A 17,391-nucleotide genomic window follows, 5' to 3' on the forward strand; every position below is an offset into this window, starting at 1 on the left:
TCGTCCTGCAGTTTGTAGAACTTTTCCTGGCTATGCAATTTAAAAAAAAAAAAAAAAGCCTATATTGGGTGTTTGGTAACAGCATTGCCTTGAAGTAAATACTTACATGCAGCTATTTTAGTGCAAGATCCTGCAGTTTTGTTGTCTTTCTACTCTTTAGCCCCATAGTTGGGTAGTGCATCTATTTCTGGTTTCTTGCACTACACTGGCTGTTTAGAGAATGTAAAGCCCTGTAATATTTCTATTTAATGGCAGCTTTGTTATTTATCAATTAAGAAACCAGAGTATTTCATATGTGCTTTCATTGTTTGGCAATATACTACTTATTTGTAGTATATTCATGGGTAAATAAGCTGACTAAGCAGTAAGGTGCAACTAGTGCATATTGGTACTTGACATGCATCACATAGACACAGGTAAGTGTTTGAAATACAGACATACCAGCAGATCCAAATATTTGTCCAAAGCCTGCAGAGATGGTGCCTTTTCCATTACAAATGTTCTCTCTGTTTTAAAATAAAGACTGTGTAAGGGCTGCATCTTCAGGAAAATGAGGACATTATTATTAGAGAGTCCAGAAGAGAACAGGAACTATGGTCAGAGGTCCAGAAAACATCAGCAACAAGGATAGATTAATGCATTTTATCCAGGGGGTGGTTTCCCAGCTGGCCGGCAGGACATGAAGCACAAAGTCACACTAACAAGCTCTTTGGCTTTTCAGTTTAGGCTCTATGCCAATGGTGCTAGGTAGGATGGAGAGAGAAAGAAAAAAGTGAAGGTGGCCCAGAAAGCATGAGGAGACACTGAAAAAGAATGGCAGTGGAAGAGTTTACTCCAGAGACGTCCAGAACCACTACTCCAGAGGGAAGACCTTAAGGGCATGTATGATAAATATGCAAAAATCTGAAATGCTACTGCAAATTGGAAAAATGTTTACAAAGACTTTTTTCTTTTTCAAGTAAGGTTGGCAATAGAATTAATAGACTTAAATTACAGTAGAGGAATTTGGGGGCTGGTGGTAGAAAAATCTCTAAGAATGGCTAACAACTTCAGTGGTTAGCCCTGGGAAGCATATGAAACCTCTGGGGTAGGACTGTTTCCAATGCATGCTGTTGCTGAGCTCATCTTGCTCTGAGAATAAAGAATTTAATCACGTAGACACGAGCCATGTCATGCCACTTGTGTTAGGGGCCAGCGAACAAGCCCTGGCCCACTTTAGTCCAGGTATAGTCTGAGGGTGGGACTTCCTATAATTCAATGCCATCATAGCATGAACTTTGTCATGTAGCAGTTGGTTTATATATCATGAGTGCTGTAATGGAGTTTTGCAAGCATTCTGACTGACAATTCAGATCTTGTATTACAAAGGCTTTTGTTTTTGTTTTGATAATTTAGAGATGATAAATGATAAAGATCCTCTGGAAAGAAACCACATCAAAGCACATGTTAAATAGATGCAGTACTCTTTCTACCGAGATAAGATTTTTTTTTTTTTTTTTTTAAGGTATGTTTAATTTGTTGAATTGCATTGAATGTTTCTGGCACCCTGGAACATTTTTGCAACATCACAGTGTTGTGTGCTACCAGAAGCTTCCTTTGGCACTGGCACAAGAGAATTGTCTCTTCACTGATCCTCAGTATCTTCTGCATGTATCAATTATGTGCTCTCCTGTGAGTGTTTCACCTCTGCCTTTTCCTTTTCTAGTTTTGCAGGTAAATACTCAAATTACGTGGTGTAAAGATGAGGTTTTGCCATCTGTAGATTTGTGATAGATGATAAATAATGTGCCTAAATTGGATTTTCTTGAATTGAGAACTAGTATATTGTGCACAGTGATCTATAATTTCAGAAACTAGCAGAGGGCTTAACTTTGTGTGATGCAGTGACTCCATTTTGGTTCTGTTTTTCCAGCAACTCTTGGAAATACTGCAACTCTTGGTCCTATTGTTGATCTGCTGGTAGCCAAAGATTACAAGTGCACATACTTCTGGGATAATTTGGAGCCACCTTCCTTAGCTGAAGGCAGCATTACAGTTTACCAAGTTTCTCACAACATTTTTCTGCATGGTAGCATGCAAGTTTAGCTCCAGATGGCAAACTTCATCCATGTGTTTCTCTCTGGGAAATCTTTGAGATGATCTGTAGGCTAGAAAATTTTAATATAAAATTTTGACAACTGCTTACTGCTGACACACATGTATTGTATGTTGTGAACTTTCTTTGGGTGTTTAATGTAAATGTTGGTTAGCTGAAAATACACAGAGGCATGGTCTGAAACAAGCTCATTGTAGCTCCTAAAAAAACCTAGTGACTTGGGCTTGTAGGATGCCCTGCAGTACCAGATAAACAACACCTAATAGTCAGGTGTTGTTTAATAATACTGAGAGTGTGATGCCCTTTATGAACAGCAATACCTTGTTCAGTCTGTGCAGTTAGTTCAGTGGTACTCCCAGGGGACCAGCCCTTCAGTATTGGATTGTACACCAGAGTTATAGCTGATACTGTTTCCAATACAATAACATTTTCCTTAAGCGAGACGTTTGTAAAGGATAGAATAGCTCTTTTGATCTTAAAGGTGTAGCTGTAGTCAGGAAAATGCCATAAACCTGGCAGTTCTCCACTGTGGACCCAAGCTTTAAATGGATGGGATGGTAGGAAGCTGGTGATGTCTGGGAGGAGCACAATCCTCGATATGCATTTTCCACAGCAAGGAACCTGTAGGTAGTTGTTGTTTGTTTGGTTAGGTTTTTTTATTCTTCTCTGACTGAAGTTGTCAAAACAAAAAACAACAAAAAACAAAAACTGCAGAATGGTGATTCGGGTTTAGGTTGACAAAACACAGTAGTGCGGATGAGTCTGGTTTGGGTCAGAATCTGTTTGTTTTCATAGCTGACAGTGAAGACTTAAAAAAAAAAAAAAAGAGCAGGTGTTACCACAGACTCTAACATGGCAGCAAGCCTGTGTGGGGACATGGCCTTATTTCTCTCTAATTGCCAGTTAATGGAAATGGTCTGCATGTGCTGGTGTGAACATCTATTGCCAGTTTGTCTTCAGCTCATGCTTTGTCACTTGTCCTCTCCAACAACCTTTTGATTCTCAAACTGTCATAGAGCCTGCAGAGGCTGTTGAGGGAGCAAAAATTGTGCACTCATCATGCTGTCTGAAAAGCGTGCAACTGGGAATCGGTCACTGTAGCCCAGCCTGATGCCTGGATAATGCGTTGCATTCTTTGGGGGGTGGTGAGGGTGGTGGTATCGCATTTTAACACTAAAAATTAATCTTTTTGATCCTAGAAGTCACTGACAGCAAGTATGAACTCTGGTACTTTCAGCCTGGCAACATATGAAAGCAAACCCTAACTTTTCAAAGAAAAATACAGAGTTACAGCTGTGACCATGGATGACCTCATTATTTTTAACCGTGTTCCTTCAGTTTCTCCATCCAGCCCAGTGCTGCAGAAACTGGGGTGCTAGTAATGTCCTAGCAATAATGCACAAGTCCTGTTTGAACAATGCTAATGTTACTTTACTAAAACTGAATTAGTGGTGCTTTGTATGTGGATCAGTTGGGAGGCTGGAGGCAAAACTTAAAGCACTATAAAGAGGATTTATGAGATGAGATACCTATTTGCTTTATACTAGTTTCTTGGATGCTTGATAGTATCTGCTTTCAGTGATGAAGTTTATTCTTGGGAGGTAACATTATAAGTAGAACAGTTTTAAATGTCTGATGTCTTTGTGGAAGGACTTTGTAATAATGTTCAAATAATAGTATATAGGCTAGTGTTATGAAGAGTGCAAACTCTAAAGGTTGTTAATTTTAGTGCTTGCAAATGCATACATTTAACTCTGTATATGTACGCATGAGCAATAAACTTTTTAAGCTCATTTCATACAGAGCTGAAGGAAGGATTTTCTTGTGATCGAAAGCCTATGATCTATTTTTGCTATGTTAAGATGTTCTATGCAATTTGGCCCCTTAATTAAAAAAAAAAAAAGCACAAAACATCCACCAAAACAAAAACCAACCCCCTCTAAAAAAAACAGCTAAGAGTTGACTAGTTGTAGGAAGACTGATGTGAAAATATTCTGTGAAAATACACTTGAAAATATATGTCAAAATACACTGTGTGGTATTTTTCCTGTGCAGGGTCTACTACTGCCAAACGGGCTGAAACTGTGGAAGTGAGGTGCGTACGGGGTGTGAAGAATGAGGGATTTAGTTCTCTGTAAGGATATAGTCAGTCATCAACAGCTGTGTCAGGGATGCTGATAAAATGAATGTCCTTCCCTGCTTCCCTGATTTTTATCTTGCATCTCATTTTCCTTGTCAGTTAGTCAGTTAATCACATACACTATGCATATTAGTTATTTATAAGTATCTTGTATCTATGGTATGAGTAAGATTGTTGTTGTTACTGATTGCAAGGAATAAATAACTGAACATGTCACCTTACAAATATCTTCTTGTGCTGACAATAGGATAGAGCCATTGCAAAGACCAAGAGAAAAAGCGATGTCATCTCCAAGAAGTACATTTTTGGTAAACACTTCTGTTTCTCCAAAGCTGTAGGTCTTACTGTAATATGAGTATCAGATTATCAGTTCAGTCTGGGTGGGCTCTTTCTACCCTATATCTATATATCTCTTCATGGATTTGATACCAGCCCTCCCTCTGACTGAATTACAGCCTTGTATCTAATTGCACAACATACAATATGTATTTTTATATATGGAAATACATTGTGATACATAGCATTTCCAATGACCAAATGTAGATTTGCTGCTTCCTTCTGTGATGTAACATGGGAAAAACCCTATTTCAAATTAACAGTGGTGGGGAACAGAATCTTAAGAGATGAGAAATATCCCCAGGGTTTCTGCAGAGTGAATTAAGCCTGAGTAATTAAGCCTCTTGCAGGCATACATAGATATGGTGAAAGAAAACAAACTTGAAAATGACTGGTCAACTGAAATTGCGGTGTTTTTTCTTCTGTTTTGCTTTTAAAAAATACTGGAATTTACTTTCCTTTAGCCTGTCTTAGTTTAAAACTGTAAAAATTTTCTAAAACTGTAAAACACAGGTACTTCATTTTTTAACTGAACTTTGCTATTTTATGTCACCTTTACATTTGAAATCTAGTTGTTTACTACTTATTGTTTGCACCAGGATGTGATAAAATGTCTTTTGTAATTTAAAAGACTGCTGTGCACAGCTTCTGTCTTGAGCTGGATTACATGCGAAATTCTTAAAACTTGCCTGGGGCTTTTTCATGTTTTCTGTTAATGTGCAAGACTGAATACCAGAAACAGTGTTTTACATCCCGAAGCGGTCCCCAGAGGTCATCTTTCCCCTGCTTTTATAACCCTGATGGGATCATACTGATACAATCAGTTTTGACTAATCTGTTGCATGTTGTAGCACTATTGCTTGGAAAGGAGGGTGGTTACTAACAGTCCCCTTTTTTAAAAAATAGTAAATTTCTACTGAATTACAAGGCAAGTCATGGATGTGTCAGAGAATGGTACAGTCTGAAAACAGGTACATTTCCACCCTCTGTTTGTGTCCATCATTTTTGGTATGCCCAGTATTTCACTCAGATAATGCAATACAGCTGGGAAGACAAAAAAATGAGAAATTTCCTGTGTTACCTGGCTTTAAAAAAAAAAAAAAGTTGCAGCAAGACAGCCTTCTTGTTCAGGCTGTTGCTGGGGAGTCAAGAGACAGCTACTTCCATTCAGACAGCGAGGGTTCAAAACCAGAAAGACTGGTTTTGTGTTAAATTAAGGGTAGTCAATATTAAGATAGTCTGGCCACAAAGCTCATCCTAAGGTATTCTAAACCTCATCCTATATTTGGTGAAACAGTAACTAGTATTCTAGATTTCAACATACATGCGTAGAACAAAATTAGCATAATGAACAAGTTGTATGACTTTTATATTACTGTATCTGTTGCATAGACATGGACAGAGCATTTGTTTAAAAAAAAAAAAATTAAAAAAAAACCCAAACCAACAAACAAACCTAAATTATTACTCTGTGCCAAGACCAATGTGAATTACTGTAATGTAATTACATTACTCACATTCAGAGTAATGGGGGATTAAATCATGCAAACAGGAGCATGTCTTCATCTGGGTCAGATGAGATCTGAAACTGCTGTTTACAGTAGAGCTGCCCCATGGTTCTACCACCAGTACCAGACGTGCATGATCTATCACTACTGATTATCTTAATTACATTCAAAGCATCTCCCAACTATCTTACATTTTTACTAAAGATCTGTCCTACGTGACCATTTCTGCATCTGCAGGAACAGTTTGTCTTGACTATTTGCAAGCATCTTATCTGTGTAACAACTTGCTCAGTTTTGCAGCAAGAACCCCCTTGGGGAGTCTCTAGAAGGAAAGGCTGGATTCTCTGCCCAGGGTGATGGCTCATTTAAGCACAGGAATTAGCCTATGCACAGGTGCTGCCTGAAGGTTGTCTTCAGGACACACTGAAATTCCCACCTGGAGAGCTCCTGCATCAATTGCTCAAATACTTTCAATTTCCAAGTTTCAAGCCAGGTGTCTCAAGTCAGTTCATTATCTCACCTGTGCAGATGATTAAGCCAAGAGTTCCAGGGCCACCTAGGGACTTGACTTAGCTGCAGTGGCAGTGCACACAGGGACAACCTTGATCCCCAGCTATACCACAACTAAAAGACACACTTGAGTTTCACACTCACAGCTGGTAATAATGGATGAGGAGAAGGTTGAGGTACTCAACTTCTGTGCCTCAGTCTTCACTGGCAGGCTCTCTTCTCACACCTCTGAAGTGGATGGACCTCAAGACAGGGACTGGAGGAGCAAAGTCCCTCCCACTGAAAGAAAGGATCAGGTTCGAGACCACCTGAGGAACCTGAACATGCACAAGTCTATGGGACCTGACAAGATGCTTCCCAGAGTCCTGAAGCAGGTGGCTGATGTAGTTGCCAAACCATTCTCCATGATATTTGAAAAGTCCCTGGAGACTGGAAAAAGGGAAACATTGCACCCATTTTTTAAAAGAGTGGGAGGATGCAAGGAGGACCCTGGGAACTACTGACCTATCAGCCACACCTCTGTGCCCGGGAAGATCATGGAAGAGATCCTCCTAGAAGCTATGCTAAGGCACATGCAGGGCAGAGAGGTGATTTGACACAGCCAGCATGGCTTCATCAAGGCCAAGTCCTGCCTGACCAACCTAGGGGCTTTCTATGAGGGCGTGACCACCTCCGTGGATGAGGGAAGAGCTACCGCTGTTGTCTATCTGGAATTCTCTAAGGCCTTTGACATGGTCCCCCGCAACATCCTTCTCCCTAAATTGGAGCGATATGGATTTGATGGGTGGACTGTTCAGTGGATGAGGAATTGGTTGGACGGTCACACGCAGAGGGTAGTGGTCAATGGCTCAATGTCCAGATGGACACTGGTGACGAGTGGTGTCCCTCAGGGGTCTGTACTGCGACCAGTAGTCTTTAATATCTTCGTCAATGACATAATGGGATTGAGTGCAGCCTCAGCAAGTTTGCAGATGACTCCAAGCTGAGTGGTGCAGTTGGCACGCCTGAGGGATGGGATGCCATCCACAGGGACCTGGACAAGCTCAAGGAATGGGCCCCTGTGAACCTCATGAGGTTCTATAAGGCAAAGTGCAGGGTCCTGCACCTAGGTTGAGGCAACCCCCAGTACCAGCACAGGCTGGGGGATGAAGGGATGGAGAGCAGCCCTGCCGAGAAGGACTTGGGGGTACAGGTGGATGAAAAGCTGGACATGAGCCAGCCATGTGTGCTTGCAGCCCAGAAGGCCAACCGTGTCCTGGGCGGCATCAAAAGGAGTGTGGCCAGCAGGTCAAGGGAGGGGATTCTGCCCCTCTGCTCCATTCTGGTGTGACCCCCCTGCAGTGCTGCATCCAGCTCTAGAGCCCTCAGCACAGGAGAGACCTGGACCTGCTGGAGCGGGGCCAGAGGAGGCCCCAGCAATGCTCCAAGGGCTGGAACAGCTCTGCAGTGAGGACAGGCTGGGAGAGCTGGGGGGGCTCAGCCCAGAGAGGAGAAGGCTCCAGGGCGACATTATTGCAGCCTGTCAGTACTTAAAGGGGGCTGGTAAGAAAGCTGGGGACAGACTTTTTAGCAGGGCCTGTAGCGACAGGACAAGGGGTGATGGTTTTAAACTAAAAGAGGGTAGATTTTGACTAGATATAAGGAAGAAATTTTTCACAACCTGGCCCAGGTCGCCCAGAGAGGTGGTCGATGCCCCGTCCCTGGAAATATTCCAGGTCAGGTTGGATGGGGCTCTGAGCAACCTGATGTAGTTGAAGATGTCCCTGCTCACTGCAGGGGGGTTGGACTAGATGGCCTTGAAAGGTCCCTTTAAACCCAAAATATTTTATGACACAGCTCACTTGTCAAAAGTTCCATAGCTCTTACCACATATTCCAATTTTTTTTCTCTATTTTAGAAGGAAATTAAGATTGTATATCACACAGAGCAAATAAGAGAGACCTTTTCACTCACCTTAATGATGTGCAGCAGCCCAGACTTCCAGCATTCACGGGCCCAGTGCTATTGTGTAGTAGGAGGTGGAAGAAAGTTACTTGAATAAAAAAAGTAGCGACAATGATTGAAAATACAAAGCTGTGAATTTCTTTAGCCTTATGCTTAAGCATAACATTAGCTATGAATCTGTGGTATTTTTCTTTTTGAGGGTACTGTATTCAGGCAAATACAGTATTTTGAATGTTGATCTTGGGTTTTTCTGTTTAAATTCAACTTTTGTATTCATGGTTTGTCAGACTCCACATCCCTTCTCTTATCATCTCCAAGATAGACTTGACTCTCTAGATCACCTCTGCATACTGCTCTCAGTAGAAACGTTCCTTGGAAAGAGATGCAGCTTTGGGAAGAGGCATGCTATGGGTCTCCAGTTGCTCCTAGGAATCATCCTGTTCCCAGCAGGTGCTCCTGAGGAAGTCCAAAACAACCCCTGGGTCTCACCCAGGGGAATCTTCCAATCTTCTCAGGTATTTTTAAAGGACTGCTTTTTTCATTTTTTGCCTCATTGACTGCAGTGGAGCAGAAGCAGTAATCTACTATTGTATCTTATTTTTAGGTGCATGCATAGGATCAGAACAGTCACTAGTTCTTGCATAAGAAGTTTCCATAAAAAATTTAGATGCTTTAGGGAAAAAAAGTCAGGAGGGCAAATGACCTTCCATTGTTCCTTCACAGGTATCTATCAAATGTTCTTACGGCCTTTAGCCTCATCATGGTCGAGTATGTATGCGTCCTCTGCTAGTACACAGTTATATAGTTCAGCCATTCAAATGTTCCACATCTTCCTCTGTGTGGGGCAGGAGAAATCCCTTTTCCCTGGAGGATACAAGGAAACACCACCTGAGCAGCAAGCCTTGGCCTGGTGCCTCTTCCTAGATCTGTTTGCTTCCCAACAATGGGGATGGACTAGTATAGGCAGAGGACATTAAGGAACTGCATGGACTCCCTGGCATTGAGTTAGTCCATCCCAGGGGCAGAATTTTTCTGTCTTCTTGCACTTCAGGAGGTTTCTTTTGTCCTGCTTACTGCCCTCTGTTACTACTCTGACTTACTACTGTCACGTTAGCCATAGGCAGTAGCTCTTTAAAGCCGGCAAAAAGATTCACAGTATCTACTACAGTGATTAGGGCGATAGTCCTATTTCAAGTGAGAAGTTGGTTTAGAGAGCTCCAGAAGTCCATATCAAGAATATATTTATTTTGTACCTTACCTAGAATGGAGGTTAGCAAAGGGACACAATGCTGTGGCTGTTACAGAGCTGTTCAGTGGCTACCATGCACTGAAAACAATTCCATCAAAGTTCAAATAACTTTCTTTAATAACAAGTTAACAAGTGACTCAGTATTTCTATAATATTTCTGTGGAAGAAAAGGAGGGGGAAACTGGTTTATAACCATCAGTTTTCTATATTTATAAAAATCACTAGTGCAGAATTGGATTTTCTGGGAAAAAAAGGTTTTCTTCTCAAATTTCCTCATAAAGTTATGTACCAGTATTATTTCTTCTATTGTTCCTATATTCTCTTATATTTGGATAGGTTTATATCTCTGAAATCAAGATTTTAAATGAAATGAAATCAACAGATACTTTTGTTCCCTTCAGGTCTAAGAAATGTCTCTTCCCAGTGCAGAAAAAGAAAATGAAAAAAGGAAATCTACACTGAAAATGTGGCTTGAGATGGTGCTGCAGAGTGTGTGATGCCCATCCTTGACATATCAGGATGGAGTTCTGATGAGAAAACCTCAATTTTTGATCAGTTGCTATAACCTGTTATTTTCTGTCCCAGTTCCATTTCTCAGTTGTATTGCAGGAAGAGAACTAGGAGACACAACCATTAATCATTCTATGCCCTCAGTTAAAAGGCTTTCCCGGGAAGCAGAATGAAGCAAATGGTCTTTGAAATCCTTTTAGGTAAAGCCATGGTCCATGCGGTTTTACTGTGTGGAGCTGACAAGTTCTGGTGAGTGGGGTGAATTCAGTGCTGCTGGCATGAATCACCAGCACTTCAAGCAGCAATTTTGCTTTCTGTCCTGCTGGTGAAACGCTACTGAAGTGAGTGGGAGTTGTACAGTGAGCTGCAGAAACTGTACTCTACGGGCTGGGGAGAAGCCAGAGATGGGGCAGCTCTGCTCGAGATTCCAACGCAGGCAGCTAGGGGAAAAAAACAGAAAAGTGCTTAAACCCAAAGTCCAGTGAAGAAACAAACCTGCTTTTCAGGGTGAATCGTTTCTGCTTCTCAGCCTGTGCCTTTAAGCTCGGTATGCAAACTCCCCGTGCGCCTCCCACCTTCCTCTCCAGCGTCTCCCGCGGCCGGTGCGGCGGGCAGTCACCGGAGGAGGTGAGCTCACGGGAGGCACCGCTCCGGGGGGAGAAGGTTTCGAGGGGAGAACACCTTGGTGGCAACGGGAAAAGCAAAGCAGGTGAGTTGCTGCTCCGTCTTAACAGTCCTTTTTATTTCCTTCAAGGTGTCGGGCTTTCTTGGCTCGGGTGGGAAGAGGTTTCTGCAGCTGGATAGTGCTTTGGTCCCACAGTTGAAGGAAGGGGCTTGAGAGTGCTGTCACGCTGCTTTGCACTCACTTGTCTTCCAGCCGTGAGGCTGCCCTGCAAAGACTTCAGGCGTATGCCCCCATATGCTGCTCAAGGGAGGTCCCTGTGGGTGAAGGTGCCAAGCAAGGCAGCACAGGCCAGTGCAGGTTTTGAGCAGTCTGTGCTTGGGCATGATGTCCTCAGGCAGGAGGGGAAGAGCAAAGCTGCACATGGTCACACAGCCTCAGCACTTGAGTTTAGCAGATGACACTACCCCGTATCGATATGTGTGGAGTTCTCTGCACACAAGTCTGCAGCCTCTGAAGTCAATGACAAAAATCCCATTGACTCAGACACTGTGAGCTCCTTGCTTGACTGGTATCTTTAATCACTGGCTGGTTTCTCTATGTGAATTCTTCCTTTGAGGGAGCATGTTTTGCAGATAGGTTTCAGGGTAGCACAGGGGCTTTGTAACCATGAACATTAATGCCTACCTGTCAAACTGTAATAAGGGCTGAAGCTAGGTACAAAAAAATGTAATTTATACATTGTTTTTCATGTATGTAAGCTGGTAATAAAGAATAAAATGTGATTATCTGCAAAATGAAGACACCTGTGTTAGCCCCTGCTCCTTCAAGAACCTCTGGTCCCAGTATGTCCACTAACTTTATGGGGACCAAGATTTCTCCCACAGCCTTTACACTGGGCCAGACACAGTGTCCAAGGGAAGAGGGTGGTTGTCACTAAAGGAAATGCCATGAGTTAAGCATGTGAGTTTTTCTTGGCCATTCATGAGCTGAAAAGTATCAAATTATATAGTGCTCCTGTTGTGAAAAGTAACTGGACAAAAATGGCACTTCTTTGCTTATTGGATACTCCCCGTGTGTATTCGGTATTTACTATGTACCGAGTTGTCAAGCCAGCATAGGCGAGGAGGAGTAAGGCAGCCTTTATTTTACTGTGTAATCCATGGCTAAAAGTTTAAAAAGTAATTGAAGGTACAAATATGCCCAGTACTCTGCTACCAAAGGGAGAGCTCGAGGCTGAGTGTCTCCAAGGTGGAAATGATGTTAGAGCCTTTGCTTTGTTACTGGTGATAATACAAGCAATGGGGAGCTCAGTCTGTCTGTCACGTTCCAGCTGAGACTGCAGAGCTGGCAGGCAGAGAGAGGATCTTCTTACTTGTAAATTGAGAGACATTTGAAGTGCAAGAGGGACAATAAACAAGGCCTGCACAGTGTCACTGGTCTTGCTGAGAGCAGGACTACAGCTGAACCAGACGCACCTCCAAGAGGAGTGCTGCAGGTGAGCAGGCATTCAGGATCGTTACTAGACTGAACAGCAGGGATTGGCAACACCCAGAGCAGATTTGATCACTTGCAGGCTGCTCGCGATCTGGAGGTGGACAGTTGCTGGGGGCTCTTTGCTCAATTACCTCAATAGAAAAGAGGTGCCCTCAGCCCCGGGTCTGCAGCCACTTAGGTGACAAATGCAGCACAACCCCACTAAATGTTAACCTACAGAGAGGTGGGGGACATGCACAGCTCTACATGTCCAGTTGCAGAAGCTGGAGATGGGTTAAAGCAAAAGGATTAAAGAAATACAGTGCTAGGTGGTTCAAGGAACTAGTCTGGTGGCAGCAGACGCTCATGCCACATGAAACAAAAAGGCCATGTTAGACAAATCTGGCTTGACCGTGTCTGCTGATCAGCTACCTGTGGGTGGTTTGGTTTTGCTCATAAAGGTACTGCCTGCCCCAGCTGGCGTGATGCTGAGCAGCTTGTCCTTTCTTTATGTGTTCTGCCAGCTGGCTGCTGTTTCTGCATGGGCTTTTTTTCATGGCATATCATCATCTCAGCAGAAGATTTAAGTGAACACATATGGGCTCACCAAGAAGCAACAGTTTTATTCCAACACTCCCTTCCTTCTCTGGAGGCCCACTCATGGTGCAGCCCTGAGGTGCCCTTGAGCCATAAGGGGGAACTGGCACATGGTTCTTGGCCTCTCCAGAGCGATGCGTCCTTGCACTGCACCACCACCCAACAGATACCTCTGGTTATAAATCCACTCCCCTAGGAAAATATTCTGCCTTCTACCAGTGGCTGCTGCCACAAGTTGCTGAGCCCCATTTGCCTACAATTACATTCCCAGCTGTAAGGAAAAAATCACAAGGCTTGACCCCATTTTAACTGAGATATTTGGATTTCGCTGTTCTCACCACCAGGCTCTGCCAGCAGACCTGTTTGCACACCCACATCTCTTCATCTCTTTTGGTCATGTTTCTGCTTTCACTTACCCCAAGTGACCATCCTCTCTCTTCTGCTCAAGCTCATGGATTTGTGGCACAGATGTGGTTTGTTGTTCTGGTGCCTGTGATTTTGAATGGTGAACCCACCAAGTGAGGCACATTGGAGTCTAATTTTTCATTTTGGGCTTTCTCCTTCTAGAGAAGGATTTTTGCTTTTGCTGTATTCTTCCTCTGAAGCGCCACAAGACTTCTCTCAGTGATAAAATCATTAGTTCTTCACTCACCTTTGACCAAATGGTCATCCCTTCCTGAGGTTTCAAGTGGATTTGCTGCTGATCTTGTTGTCTCCCTCAAGCAAGTCACATATTTTTCATACCAATGTCATCATTTCGCAAAGCCTCTGTTTGGATGAAGACTTACAGGCATGACCTTAGACCATGAGACAGTTTTGCAACCCTTGTGTCTGAAGGCTCTGTATTGCTGTGCTGAGAGCCAGACTACCCTGTAATGGTACAGGTACCAACCTAATGTGGGACAAAGAAAATGTTTTATTAACACTTGGTTATTCAAATGGCTGCAGCATATCAGCCGCCCTTTATAATGATGGTGTTGGAGAAAACCATCCAAAAATGATAGAATATAGAAATGCAGCACAAAGACTCCAGAGCAGCCTGGACTCTGCTGTCTGGAGACATTAGGGTTTTCTCACATTTTTTATCTGTAAATGAAGTTGACTTTTGAAGACACAGTAACCACTGTTTCTTTCCCTGTTTCTTTCCTCTGATCAACAGATCAGAGGTGAGGCTTGGCTTGTGTCGGAGGGCTGCTGACAGGGGCTGGCTGGGAACAGGAGAAGCTGAAGAAGAGCAGTAGGGAGCCTGGGTCAAAGCAGTGTGAGATAGGGGAGTGAGCATTCCTGTGCTGAAGAGGGAGAGACTAAGTGTTGAAGAGCTGGAGAGGGCCGGGAAAGTGGAAGGAAAGGCCTCAGGAGGGGAAACATAAGGGAAAGATACAGCAGAGGCAAAAGAAGATAAATACTGAGTAGTGGAAGACAAGAGGCCAGGGACTGTGGAGGTAAATGAAGGAAAAACAAGTCCTTTTGCTGGGTAGCTGTCAGCACAGTGCTGGGAGGTCACCACCACACTTCAGCCTCAGAGGCTGTCACATTTTGCAAGAAGCCAGTTTCTTGGAACCACCATGATTTGTGCTGAACAGTTGTGTGCTCTGGGCCAGTCTTACAGGTGTGCATGCCATGAGACTCACCAGACTGAAGCAGAGGCCCCTGCCATGGGGAGTCTGTGATCTGTGCCCAATCAATGGACAGACACCCAGGATCTCCCTCCTGTGGCCCTGCCTTGTCCCCTCATTGCTCCTGTACATGACGTGCCCCAACCCACTGCACGAGTGCACACACATGTTCACATGCACACATTCTTGTCCTCCTGGATGAGGAGAGTGGGTGTTAGTGACAGTTTGGCTTATTAGAAGAAATACCATGGATAAATGGATACTTGTATGATTCCACTTTATGTTTTGAAATTTCCCTATCTGAACCAGTTGAGAAAAAAACATATCTTCCAAGGAATGACTCAAGGCTGCCCTGGAGCAAAATCCAGACTCCCATGGAGAAAACAAACCCTGAGTGGCCAAGAAGCAGAAGAGCAGAGGTGGTGGCCTTCTCCCAGGAATCTCAGCAGATCCTTAGGGACAGCCAGATATGGTTATTTTCACAGGGCAGTTCTTGTTGACTTTATCTATAGCACACCTTACATGCCTTCTCTGCTAAAATGAGAAGTGAGAAGAAACCCCACTAAGACAGGACTGTAAGGACCCTCTTAGGTCACTGAGTTTCCCCTCTGCTATCAGGGGCATCATATTTTATAACCACTCACAATTTATAATTTTCTCAACATTCCCACTGGAAACTCATGCTCCTCTGTTGAGGAGGAGCATGAGTGTATGACTGTTCATACTCCTAATTTCTGTCTGCACCAAAAAAATTTACTTTTCACTCATCTGATTTTATGCAACGATGTTTTTCAACATATATAGCTCCTTGCTACTCATTTCCATTATGTATTTATAGATGGTCCTTATCTTCTGTCACTAAAAAAAAAATCCAATCTCTATTTTGCTCTTGCAAGGTATGCTTTCCATTTACATGTCTTTTTAAATTTTTAATTCTTTTTTAACTTGCACCACTCACACCAAAAGAAAATAAACTTCCCTTATGCTAAAAGGGAGAGCAAAGAAAAGTTTTGATTGTTTTGGGAAGTAGAAGACTTCTCTGTCTTTATATACTTTACATATTTTTTTCAGTTAAAATGCCAGTGCAATCAATAATATGAACTTCTTTCTGGGGTCTACAGTATCTTTTATTGTAGTATGACTTTTTATGTGCAGCCAAGATTAGTTCAATCTCACTTGTATTGTCAAAACAACCAGACAATTTTGTCTGTGACAATAATTTTTTTGTCAGATGCAATTGTCCTACCTTTAAAGTCTGTTGGTTGAAAGACGACTGTTGCACTTGTCGGCATATCGGGACTAGATTTTTGAGCTTCCACGTTCAGCATACTGCAAGAGAGCCTGTAACTCCAAAACTATTGAAAGAGTGGAGGAGGCATTGCTCATCTGTATGTATTTAGGTCACAGGGACCACTGGAAAAAACGTTTCCTACCTATCTCCTCTTAGCCAGAGCTGAATTGTCAAACGGTGACATTGTTAGCAAAACACAGGGGCCCGAAGTGCCTATCTCTGCCAGGCTCAGTTACAGCTGAAAAGGAATATTTGGAGGTCTGTTAGAAAAAAGGAGGCATCTTGGACAGATTCTCCCTTCCTCTCCTCTTTCTCTCTGTTGCCTCACAAAGTGACCTTTTAAAATCTGTTATCTAGAAGCTTCAGTTTAAAGAGCTGCTGACGCCTCTTGGAAAACACTGAAAAGCTCTTCTGAAACAGTGCTGCTGCTCCCTGTGTCCTGGGTCCCTTTCTGCCCTTTTTCTCTTTCATTGCTAATGCATTAGAAAAGGCAGTTACTGCAGGTTCCCTGTTTGCTGAAGTCACAGCCTGTTTTACAGCATCAGTAAGTAGCCGCTGCTGCAGCCCAACCACTCACAGCATCTTCTGAACGGGTAGGAAGTAGCCGGTGCAGAATTGGCCAGGTGAGATGTTCCTTGGCAGCACAGACCTTGAGACTGAGGAAAGAAAACCTGAGTGGGTTTTATATTCTTGAAGCTGTCGATATCTAGGCAGAGCAAGTTTGAGAGATTAATTTGCCTTGCCAAGATTCTCCTGCTGTGACCTGTAAATCTGAAATTTCCCAGCAGCTAGAGGTTGAGTCTTCAAAAAACTCACTCTGAAGCCGAGGAAATCTGGACCTCTGGCCAAGAAGGCTGGACTTCCATGTATTTACACTCTGACCAATCAAATTATCTTAGATAGACTTTTGTGTGCCAGTCTGAAGGGAAGAGTTATGTGTCTTCTTCCTACCTGTGAGGGAGGAATATCAATCCAGTAATTTAATACATTTTAGGGCCAGATGAAATCAGTGCCCCTTCTCGTCTCCTTAGGCTTCGTGCAAAAACTAACATGGCTGAAGTACGGCTGATCAAATGACTGTCCGTAAAGCAGGATATCCCAGGCTGTTTCATTCCTACCTAGCAAGAGTGCAGACAGAAAAACAAGATAAGTGCCCTATTTTTGTCACTTTTGAGATCACATTTGGAGTACCATATTCTTGAGGTTTTCAATACCAATCAGCTTTGGTACATTTACTAGCCAGAGCCCCAGGCAGGCCCCTCTCCTTAGCTAGATCCATTCTGACTCTATTCAGACTGCAGAGTTTCATATTTAAGCATGTGACTCCAGTCTAGTCTTGTTATTTGCAGGCCTGTAAGATTACTCTGAGATAAATGTCGTACTTTCCAACTTAACGGTTCCACCTGCTACTGCATCTCCATGACTCCTTGAGCAGCAACAAAGCTGCTAGTGACACTGGTTGGTTTAGGATCTAGGGGTGATGTCTGAGGGTTTAGG

This window comes from Phaethon aethereus (genome assembly GCF_964289735.1).
Source record: "Phaethon aethereus genome assembly, chromosome: 26".
Taxonomy (NCBI): Eukaryota; Metazoa; Chordata; class Aves; order Phaethontiformes; family Phaethontidae; genus Phaethon; species Phaethon aethereus.